Genomic DNA, 12,025 nt, shown 5'->3' with positions numbered 1-12,025 from the left:
TTGAAGAATGAGTTCAAATTTGTTTTCCTTCTCCAGACTTGTATCTCTTTATTGCCTCCAGGAGCGTGGATTCTGCTTGACTATGCATGGTGGCAAGTATAGTGATGGGAGCAATGGGCTTGAATTAGAAAATTAAAAACTCTCAAGAAAATGCATGTCAACATATTATGTACAGATGTGAGAAAATACAGGAATAAATGCACAAAAAAATGAAATTAGAAAAAGTCCAACCTGGCAGACTCTTGGTTGCACCCTTATACAGGGCAGTATTTAGCACCTCATAGACTGTTCTGTTTTTGTTAATTTTTGTGACACCATATTTTTAACTTTATAAGGACCTGCTTTATGCTACTCTAAATAAAGAGTTCAACAATAAATTGGAAGATCATTGTTTAGTAACGTATATTACTGAAAGGGTTGTAAACAATAATAGAATACCAACATGTCTTCACTCATATATATTAAGGGTTTTTCTTAGAATACAGTGAACTATTCTACCCACTTATTAGGGAGTCTAGTATTGTAGCTTCACCCAAACTTTCTTTTTTGTTTTCTTGAAGAAACCAGTTCTTATCCCTGACTACACTTCAGAGATGCTGGGGAGCTTTATTATTGACCCTGGAAGTCTGACTTAATTGGTTGGAGATAGATAGATGAACCAGGCATCAGCACTCATTCAAATGCTTCCGCTCCTCAGGCTTATTCTAATGTGCAGTCAAGGATCATCAGTATCTCCACGAGAAAACCATCTCATGAAGATGATGGAGAGTAGTCATTCTCTCATAGGAGGAAAAAAAGAGCCAGTATTGGCAGAACCATTATTTGTTATATTTTATGAAAAGTATTCTGTTTGGAAACAAAACCTACAAGTAGAAAAAATGAAACTGACCTATGTAACAGAACTAGCAGCAATTGTATTATTCAAATATATGTATTTCACCTGTTTAGATAGTGTTGCTTCAAACATGGTGGTTTTTCATATGTCTCCTCACTCTCTCTGTTCCCAACCAATTGCCTTCAAAGATTGCAGATTGATTTTCTATCTCTGGCCTGGAAGGATCTGGATTCACAGAGATCCAGCCTCACTTCTTTTGCCTTCTTCCTGGATGATCTTGAATAAACTGCTAACTATGAAAAGCCTCAACTTCCCATTCTATAACAAAGGACACTAATCATTGTCCTAATGAATGTTTGAGAGTGGTGTGAGAATTAAATTGTTTTGGGGGTAAGTACATTATGCACTGTAAATTGCCTTACACAGGAAAAAATGGTATCAGTTACTGGTTTTGCTTGGTTCGGTAACCTTTATATGGGAGTTACTTTCTGCAACTTTGTCTATTCATGTGCAAATGTCATTTCTACTTTGTAGCATTGCGCTTGACTTTTCCACCATCCCCTTGGATCAGCTCTGGTTCTGGATTGTCAGCATATTCCCTCTTTAGAACAACAATGCTCCTGCTTTTCTCCTAGTATTGGAATAAATGTATCTGAGGTTGCAAAGACATAGTGACTTCTCTCATAGTCTGTTTCTACGTAACCAACTCTCTCATAATTTAGTGGCGCATGTAAACAACTGTTTTCTTCAGTCATGCAATTCTGTCATTCAGGAAACTGGTCATGGATGAGCTGGGTGATTCTTCTGCTCTATGTAATAGAGGCCAAGCCAAGTGATCCTCTGCTAGTAGTGAGGGTGGTGTAGTAAGTCTGTGATGGCTCCAGGTACAAATCTGAAATATGGGCTGGGAGGGAATAGCTGGGGGCCAACTGCCTGTGTTTTCCAACTACATGGCTTCTCTTTGAAGCTAGCTTGGGCTTCCTCAGACCAAAGTGGTTTAAGATATTTAGATAATTTTAATGTCAGCACAGAGCTCCAGGAGCAAGCGATACAAAAAAAGTAAGACAGAGTTACAAGCTTTTAAAAAACCCATCAACAAAATCAAATAGTATCACTTCCACTGCAATCTATTACTTCAAGTGGCTAAATTCACACCAGAATCAAGAGAAAAGGAATTAGACTCTGATTCTTAATGGTAAAGATCTATAATCATTTTTGATGAACCACACATACCTTCCCCAGAAATTGACCAGGTTTCTTTTTATCCTATTTTCTCTTTATTGACCTGAAATCATTCACTCTGTGGTGCTACCCTGCACCTGCCAGCCCTTGGGTGTTTAGACAGGTCAGGTGCCCAGTTCTGGGCTGGGTGAATTCTCCACTCTGTGTGTCAATAATATAATGTGTCTGTCCTGAGTTGGAACGTTCTCAGGATTCAAACATCTCTTGAAGGGGAGTAGAACCACTGTTTAAAGGTCAACTGTTCTCCTATAGTGAAATATAAGATAAAGAAACTCCGAACTGCACATAACTCAAGAGGACTTTTGAATCATCTTTTTTTTTTTTTTTTTGAATATTTGGGGGAACAAATAGGATACTTGCTGACCAGAAAAATAGATGCCAATAGCAACAGAAGTTTTCACCAAATATTTCATTGGTACCCTTAGAGTGCATTGTGAGTCCCCTTGAGGTTGTCAATGATGGACTTTATTTTGCAGGTTAAGTGTAGATGAGTGGCTGTGAACATCCCATGTGTTGCCTACCCATATGTTGGCACTGCAGAAGCACACAATTAATCAAAGCCCTCAGGACTGCCTAGACACAGTATGGAGGGCAGCTGCCTTAGGGAATTGTCCAGCCTACAGTAGAATTTGTATGGCTAAGAAATTTCAGATTTTAGAATTGGTTGTCACCATAGCTAAACCTGTCCTGACCTCTTCAATCCACAAATCTACTTTCACTGTGTTAGAAGTTACCCTTAGAATTGAACATGCACAGTTTCACAAGATAGAGTGGTCCCTTTGTACCCTCCGGGGTTTGTTCTAAGCTGTGCCTTGGATACCAAAATCTGTGAGGCTCAAATCTCTCACATGAAATGATGCAGTATGTGCATATAACCAATTCACAATCTCCTATGTACTTTGTTACATCTCTGGATTACTGATTGTACCCAATGAAATCCAAATAGTTATTACACCATATTGTTTATGAAACAAGGACAAGAAAAATATTTAGTACAGAGACAAAACTTTTTTGCAAATATTTTCTATCCTACAGATGTGGCAGCTACGATTGTGGGGAGCAAGTGCATGAAGTCACCAATTATCTCTGCCTTTCTCCCAAACAATGAAAGTAATTTTTAATTCTTGACTCTGATTGCAACTTACCCTTGCGGCCTTACATGTTACTGCTGCCCAGTATTCTAGTGTCATCGTTATAACCTCAATGTTACCCATTTTTATCATTCCTAATATTGCTTAATCCAAATATTTTTTCTTCAATTTTATGGACAGATCTAGCATTTTTTGTTCACCCTTCCTCATTGTATTAAAACTCCTTTGATTTAGGTTTCATTTCCTCCACTGAGATAAATAGTTTAAGAAACTGGAGATTATTATGCTAAGTGAAATAAGTCAGACATAGAAAAACAAATACTACATTTTTTTTCATATGTGGAAGATAATATATAGAGTATAAAAATGTGTAGACATCATTTTATTTGGTATATAGATAGCTATAAATATTGCCTTCATACCATCTACATAATGACACTTTTTTCTTTACTTTATGATTGTCATGAAAACCCATGTTGTGTGATTTTAACATCCCTGATTTTAAGGAAAAAAAAATAGGGTCTGGCTCTGTGGTTTAGTGAGTTAAGTCACTGCCTATTGCACGGGCATCGCATATGGGTGCTAGTTCTAGTCCTGGCCACTCCACTTCCAATTCAGCTCCCTGCCAATGTGTCTGGAAAAGCAGTGAAAGATGATCCAAGTCCCTGGACCCCTGTTAACCATGTAGGATACCCAAAGGAAGCTCCTGGCTCCTGGCTCCTGGCTTTGGCCTGACCCAGCCATGGTCATTGTAGCCATTTGGGAATGAAAGATCTCTGTCTTTATATCTCCTTCTCTCTCTAACTCTGCCATTCAAATATATAAATAAATCTTTAAAATAAAAAAAGGAAAAAATGATATGGATGCATATATATAATATATACATATAAAATATGGCAAAAAAAGTCCATAATAAAATTATTTCAAAAGAAAAGTAGATAAACTTTCTAATGTTTTGTTTTCATGAAATATTTTTATTTCAATTTCATCTTTGAAAAATTTTAAATAATTACAGAATCCTAAATTGTCAGCAACTTTCCATCAGTATTTTCAGTATATTATTTCACTGAATTCTATTTTCTATACCACGAATCAGCAGACTTTTTCATAAACAGCAGCGTAGTAAATATTCCCAGCTTTGCAGACCATATGGTTTCTACGGTACAAGTAATCAAATGTGCTGTTATAGCATGAAAGCATCCATAAAAACTACATAAATGAGTGGGTGTGCCTGTGTGCCATAAAACATTATCAGTATAAACAGGCCTCTGGACCACGGGGAGTAGTTGGCCAAAGTCTCTCTGCCTCTCTGTTCTATAGTTAAAGTGGGGAAATCTGCTCTGTTTCTTCTATTTCATAGTGATCTGCTTTAATTTCTGTTCTTCATATTTGATAATTACCATCTTAGAGCTTCTGATTCTAATGCATACCCTGAGAGGCAGCAGGTGATGACCCATGTGTTGGGTCCCTGGCACTGGCATGACAGACCTACATTGAGTTCCAGACTCCTGGTTTCAGCCTGGCCTAGCCCCAGTCACAGTGGACATTTGGCAAATGGAAGTGCGTGCTCTCTCTCTCCCTCTCTGTATCTCTATGTCTCTATCTCTCTTTTCCTTTAAAGTCAATAAAAATAAATCAATAACATTTTTAAAATATGCCTTTATATTTTGTGGCATTTTGTTCTTTTATATGTTTTTAAGATTTCACTTGAGGGCCAGTGCCATGGCTCACTAGGCTAATCCTCCGCCTGTGGTGCCGGCACCCCAGGTTCTAGTCCCAGTTGGGGCGCTGGATTCTGTCCCGGTTGCTCCTCTTCAAGTCCAGATCTCTGCTGTGGCCCGGGAGTGAAGTGGAGGATGGCCCAAGTGCTTGGGCCCTGCACCCTCATGGGAGACCAGGAGAAGCACCTGGCTCCTGGCTTCTGATCGGCGCAACATGCTGGCGGTAGGGGTCACTTGGGGGGTGAACCAACAGAAAAATGAAGACCTCTCTCTCTGTCTCTCTCTCTCTCACTAACTCTGCCTGTCAAAAAAGAAATAAAAAAAGAAAGATTTCATTTGTATGCCTTAACTAATTTTAAGAATATTTTATACTACTTATTTGTTGGTTTTATCATCATTTTTTGACGATTCAATCTTATAATTTATTGCTTCAATTGACTTTCATTTTTGGTGAATTATTTTATCCTGTGTTTTGTGATTGTAGACTATGAATTTATCATCATCAGAACTTCATCTGTGGGAACTAGGTAGAAATTTATCTCTCCAAGAGGCTTGCATTTGCCTCTTCTGGTTACTCCCAGAGAATTGTGAGCTGCAATTATTTTTATGTTAATTTCTCAGGTTGGGAATTATACTACTACTCCTATAATATGTATTTGAATCTCAAATCCATGTCAGTTGTAAACAAAACATTGTGAATTCCAAAACAGAATTTCTCCCCACTCAGAGTTCAGACCACGACAGGGTTTCACTGAGAGCATGGCTTTAACCCATTTCTGACTTGATGTGTGCATCTCATCTTTGTGTACACACTTCTTTAAGGTCCAAAAACACACGCTAACTCCTTACCTAGTATCAGCCCAAGCCCTTGAGTTACAAACAACTGCAGGGCAGCTTCAGGGGTACTCACACTCCTTTTTTTACACGTCCTTTTTTCTCTGTCCCTAGCAAATATCCCTCACATTTTTGCATTTTTTTCCTCGGAGAGAATTATATAACTTAAATGGGGTTTGTGAAGTGTACCCAGCACCTTACATGGTGTAGGAAGGAAGGCTTTCCAAGTGACATGCTCCACATCATTGTCAAGAGGAACTTGTGCTTCTCTAATGTTTACAAGTTCAGACTTGCTTTGGAGGCCATCTAAAAGCATGGTGTAAATATGCTGTTTTGGAGATAGCAGGCTTGGAATCAAATCCAACTTTTAACACATATTCATCCTGTTAACCTCACAAAGCCCCAGTTACCTCATTTTTGAATCGAAAGAATAATTCCTGTCTTTGTCAGTCAGTTAAGCTGCAGAGGAGAAAGTTATTTTCAAGATCTGAAGCAGTAAGGAATCCCATACAGAGAACTAGGTACTTATGAAACTGTTGGCAGAGTCCAGGTGGCTGGCTCTGATCTTTGCCTCTGGGATGGATGCCCAGAACCGGGTACCAGTCCCTGGGGAGAGCTGCAGCCTTCGAGAACTGGTGTTAGCTGAAATGCAGGATCAGGAACCTCCTGCACTCTGAACGCAGCTGTGTTGTACATGCTGGTCCACACAACCAAAACACAAATCTCCGAGGACACCCCAGCCCTACCCGTCAACACCCATAAGTGACTGCATGTTAGAAAACTGCTGGTGACAAAACCACTCTCCGTATGACCACGCTTGCCAGCAGTTCCACCAGAAGGCAGCAGCCGCACCATCTCTGCCCTCTCTATCCGCATCAACACATCTTATTGGAATAATAAATCACATTCAGAACTCTCTGCAGCATAATGCGGGCAAGGTAGGTACCAGCTTGCCAGCTTCTGCAGAACAGGATGTTGAAGAGAGCCAATTCATCACATCTCCCACAGATCTCATGCGGCTGGCTTAGGAATAAATGAGACAGTGTGCTCCAAGCACCTGGCACTGAGCCTGGCAGGTAGTAAAATGCCATTTCAGTTTCTAGCACCCGGAGGCCTTCAAGACCATTGCCCCGTGAGGCAGATTTTGTGCTATCTCAGGGATTCCTCGTGCTGGAGCCCAGGGAGCTCTCTTATGCCTATGAATGTTAAGTTCAACAAAATGCAATTTATTTTATGAAAGCAGACTTGAGGTGGCAGGTTAGGGATGAAACTCTTGATTCAACACACAACTGTCGTGGTCATCATGCCAACCCTCGGAGCTGCCATTGTGTCTGAAATACAGAAAGTACAGGGTTTGTGGTGCAGCGGCCCACCACACAGCAGTGCAGAGAGTGGCATCACACAGCTGTTATGACCAGGACACAGACACAGCAGCCACTGAGGCTGTCCAGGGACAGGGCCAGCCAGGACACCCTGGGGCCACTTCTCCTTCCTCACTTCATTGTGCATGATGTGGAGTGGTATAGAAAGGGGGAAAATGGCACAAACACTTCAGTTGAAGACATTTGATACAAAAAATGGTCTAAAATAATGTAAAATTTAAAAATATAATAAAATGAAACTGCCCCCAGATAAACGTCCCCTGACACAGAGAGGGATTATCATGAAGAATTATGCACCATAGTGTTTAAGTCAAGTGAATTCTGAGTAGACACAAGGGGCAAAAAGCATAGAGCCTTCTGCAAACCACATGACTCCGGGTGGCCCGCCTGTCTCCTCTGTGACCCACACCAGTGGCTCTCCACATCAGAGCTGTCACAGTGAGCCCTCACATTCAACATTTCCATGTTTGTCTTCCTTAAGTCCCATAGTGACCTTTGAGAGGAACAGGCGACTCACTAACAAGTTCATTTGTTCCTAGAAAGAGTTGCAAGTCTGGAAATTTTAAGGTGGAGTTTATCTCATGAGGGTATAACAGCATTTGTCATAGGGATAATCCCAGAAATCAATTTCATCCCTATGTAAATATTTATTGTTAATTTTTAAATTAAAAACATTAAAGAGATGGAAAATTAACTAACTTGATTTGATCATATATTGAAGACATGTGCTGAATTATCATCTCTAAATATACACAATTAAAATAATAATAAATAAAATGAAAATATAAAGAGCGAATATGCTTTATAAAAGTGCATAAAGACGATTGCCAGTATTCAAGATGTGAGACACAACCATTTTTGGGGATCAGGAGTTCCAGCTTGCACTATACCAACGGAGTTTTTTGTAACAGACCTGGTGAAATTTTACTACCAATGAACCTCCTATATCCAGCATCTATTCAATCCCAAGTTTTCTCTTTGTCAACTGAATGTTCTCACTCACCTTCAAAACCAGAAAACAAGTGGCAAATGGCAAACTGGAGACATTTCGGTTCAACTTGAACACACCTGCATCTTTGCTACACTTCCTGTCAGTGTGTCTACTGGCACTGGCATTAGGACAGTGGCCTGTGAGTTACCATTATAAAAGTTCCAACATCGGCAAGTGCTCAAGAAGTCAAGGGACAATGCTGTGGTTGGAGCAGGATTTGGTTCCCTGACTCGTGACAGTATTTAAACCCTAAGTTTTATGTGAAGAGTTAATGGATTAATGTTAATGGGTGATGGATTAAGAGTAGAAGCTTGATACAATTATGGTGACCAGAAAAGTGGAACTCAGGGGAGGTCCTGAGGTCATTGGAACCATCCCTGGGAAGGCAGCTCTCAGGGGAGGACTGGTTATGTGAGCTGATTTCAGCCTAGTTGTTTTCTCTCTCTCTCCTTCCTGGCTCCCAGTGTAATCCTCCCCCCACTCACATTCCACCATTCATCACCCTCATCAGATACCATACCAGTGGGGCCTATTAAACTTGTACTATGAACTTTCAAAACTGTGAGCCGAAGTAAACCTTCCTTCCTAAGTAGCTGCTTTTGGGTATTTTAGTTAAAGTAACAAAAAGTTGACTAGTACAGTAAACATGACAATCTCCATTGAACTGGTGGTGTGCTAAGCCAAAGGGGATAAATGATTGGCTAGAGTCTTGAGTGTATTTTTCTGTACTTCATTTCAGTTCTTTCTAACTAAAAATCTATCTTATTTTGGCCACACTGTGTAAACATTCTAGTGTTTAGAATATATTTGTTGAACAAATAAAAAGACATGCATAGACATTTATCCAAAGAAAATATACAAATGGTCAATAATTACATGAAAATGTGCCTACCAGCACTAACCTTTAGGGAAATGCAAATGAAATCACACCTCACACCCATTAGTACTCCTATTATGAAAACAAAAGTAAACAGTAATAACACAAAATCCATAAAATAATCTATAAAACTGACAAGTATATGGAGCAATTAGAACCCTAGTGTACAGTTGCTTAGAATGTAAAATCATGCAGCCACTGTAGAAAACATTATAGCAAGTTTCAAAAAACTAAACATAGAATTACCACATGATCCAAATATTCCACTTCTGGGTATATGCCCTACAGTGATAAAAGTCTGGACTTGAACAGATATTTATAGCTATGGTCAAAGCAACATATTTACAATAGCCAAAGGGTGGAAACTATCCCAATATCTGTGGATGAATGAATCGATAAGCAACATGTTGTGTTTCCATGCAGTGGACTATTATTTAGCCTTAAGAGGAAAGAGATTCTGACAAATGCAACAGGCATGGACCTTGAGGACTTTATGCTAAGTTAAATAACCAGTCAAAAAGGTTAAACATTTTATGATTGGATTTAGATGAGATACCAAGATAAGTCAAATTCATAGAGAAAGTTCAATAGTAGTTTTAGGAGCTGGACAAAAGGATAAATAGGGAGTTACTGTTTAAAGGGGGACAGAATTTCAGTCTTAAAAGATGACAAAAGTTCTGGAGATGGAGAATGGTGACCATTTGCACAAAAATGTGGATTTACTTGATGCTGTTGACTATATACTCTAAAATTATCAAAATGGTAAATTTTAAGTTATGCTATTTGTGTTACAATTTTAAACATTCTTTAAAGTATGAGCCATTAAACTTAGAGGCTCCTATACTGCATTACTTTTCTTGTGTTCTCTTAAAAGTCCCTGGACACGGATGTTATCAGCCTCATGTGGGAGATGAGGAGATGGGTTTCCCATTGGAAAACAACAATATAACAATAATAGCAATACACCTGATGATTACTAGTCATGGAGCGGTAGTTAATGTCAATGCAGTAGCACCATTTACTCTATGGACTCATGGATTTAGAAATAGACACTTCATAAAGTCATAATGCCAAAAGTAGGGGGGGTGAATGCCACATTTGTATGTGGGAATCTTTTGGCTATCAGGAAGCCTCTCTGGTAAGTTTTGTCTTCTGTTAGTAGAATTAGTGGGGGCAAAATGTGAAATTGGTGAAGGAGTAAGCAATTTGCCATCCTTTGGAAGTCTTTAATTGTAGGCCAAATCCTGAGTAATGATATCCTGCAGCTCTTACCCAGTCCTTGGATATTTTTAACCATGAATTTATTTTTATCGCTTTTATTTTAGCCATTTCAATGGAAGGAAGTCATCTTTTGCATCCTCTTGTGATTTTTGTGATTTTTGGAGAAAACAGCTCAAATATATTTCACACCTATAATTTTATTGCTGGGGAAGGGCCCCAGGCCTTGGCAGGCAGGTCAGTGAAATTCTTGCATGAGGAGCTGGTGACCTCCTGGAATCCTAATTGCACAGGACTGCGGAAGTGCAAACTTTCCTGCACACACATTTCTTCCACACGGAGGTCTGAATTCCTGCCTTGTCTTGGTTTCATGGATGGTTCCCAGGGTGGTCGATATTCCCCAACATGCTCATCAGATTCTTCCAAGTCCTTCTCTGCCTTATTTCCATTGTATCATACTGTCCATCCCATAATTCATTCTTAATTACCAAAAGTATATTGGCCTTATCTTTTCCCAAATGTCATTTCTTTCCATCCAAATTGCCATGTTTTCCTCCTCTGTCCCCTTCTGATTGTAGATTGATTCATGTGTTTCCAGGTTTGCTCACACACTTATCAACCTGTGGGGTTGATGGAGGTGAGCTTAATCTTTCTATTGATAAAAGTTCATTTATGATTACTTTTTCCTTTATTTGATTTATAATTTCAAACTAATAATAGCTATAGAACATCTATCAGCTTCTATCATTATGATGAGAATTAGAATTCAAAGATGGAATACCACCGTTGGCTTCTGACTCCAGGGAGCTCATAGCTGCCCTTTCATCCAGTGCCACCTCATCCAGTAAAAGTAAGGGCATTTCTTCTGTTGTGTGAAGGATCCCCTGCTCCCGCAGAGAAGTGCATCACAAACAGCTGGACAATTGCTTAAATAGAAGGGCATGAAAGACATAATGACCTTCTGGGAAACTCAAAAACTTTGTTTCCCTCATACTCAGCCCATCATTTCCTACACATTCAAGAACTACTTCCCTTCATGGTCACCCTGAAAACTAGAATGGAAAGCTGTCTCACCTTTAATAACTGTGGGCAGCCCAGAAGACTATAGCCTCACTCTTCTGGCTTCCCACGTAACCTAGTCCACTAAAAACCCATCTGGAACTCTGCTTTCAAATCCCATACTTTCTTCACCTTTCCACTTAGCAAGCTTCAATTCCACCATTCCACCATTCACTTCAATTCCACCATTCACTTCAATTCTACCATTCACATATTTGGTAACACTCTGCCCACTAGCCTCAGTGCTTTTGCTTTGGTCTTTCTGCCATGCAAGCAGTTACACTGTGCAAACCCCCATCTTTCATTTTCTATATTCTGATGCTTTGACATCTAGGGGCTCCCTGTCCCTGGAGGATCTGCCCCACCCCAGGGCTGCTCAGTTTTTAGAGAGAGGAAACAATTTTCCCAGACTGCCTTTTGCAGATATAACCATTCAATACAGAGCCCACATCCTCACCACCTCTTCTTTCTGGCTTTCACACTCTAGGACATTCTCCTCTGCCTTCATAACTCCGGAGCTGGGCACCAAGTATCTAGTGCTGCCTCTGTACGTCAGAGCCTGCCGAAAGCATTCAAAATGGCCAGTCCTAAGATGCTTACTCAACTTCAACTGCCACCTCCCAGGGAAACCTCAGTAAACATTCTTGCCCACAGTTTGCTCTCCCTTCTGCCTTCTGATGGACTCTGGTGTCTCCTGTCTTTGTTCCTCCCACAGAGTGATGGTTCCTCCTCCTCCTCCTGCTGAGAACTGTAGCAAACTGCCATTACAATAGCT

At 39.9% G+C, this 12,025-nt stretch overlaps 1 long non-coding RNA gene across 4 annotated transcripts in view; it reads right to left on the bottom strand.

Moving 5' to 3' along the window:
* Window positions 1-12,025, bottom strand: part of LOC103351267 (uncharacterized) — a 56,533-nt gene that overhangs the window by 15,941 nt on the left and 28,567 nt on the right. Inside the window, exon 4 of one of the 4 annotated variants that reach the window (XR_001795130.3) lies at window positions 4,105-10,811. The exons of the other annotated variants lie outside the window; for them this stretch is intronic. This is a non-coding gene — a long non-coding RNA (uncharacterized lncRNA). Of the gene's footprint in view, window positions 1-4,104; window positions 10,812-12,025 lie in introns of those variants that run through there. 4 annotated transcript variants of the gene reach the window in all.

The sequence above is a fragment of the Oryctolagus cuniculus genome, chromosome 12 (genome assembly GCF_964237555.1).
Source record: "Oryctolagus cuniculus chromosome 12, mOryCun1.1, whole genome shotgun sequence".
Lineage (NCBI taxonomy): Eukaryota > Metazoa > Chordata > Mammalia > Lagomorpha > Leporidae > Oryctolagus > Oryctolagus cuniculus.
Note: the sequence above shows the minus strand (reverse complement) of the source record. Positions and strands in the feature narration are given on the sequence as shown.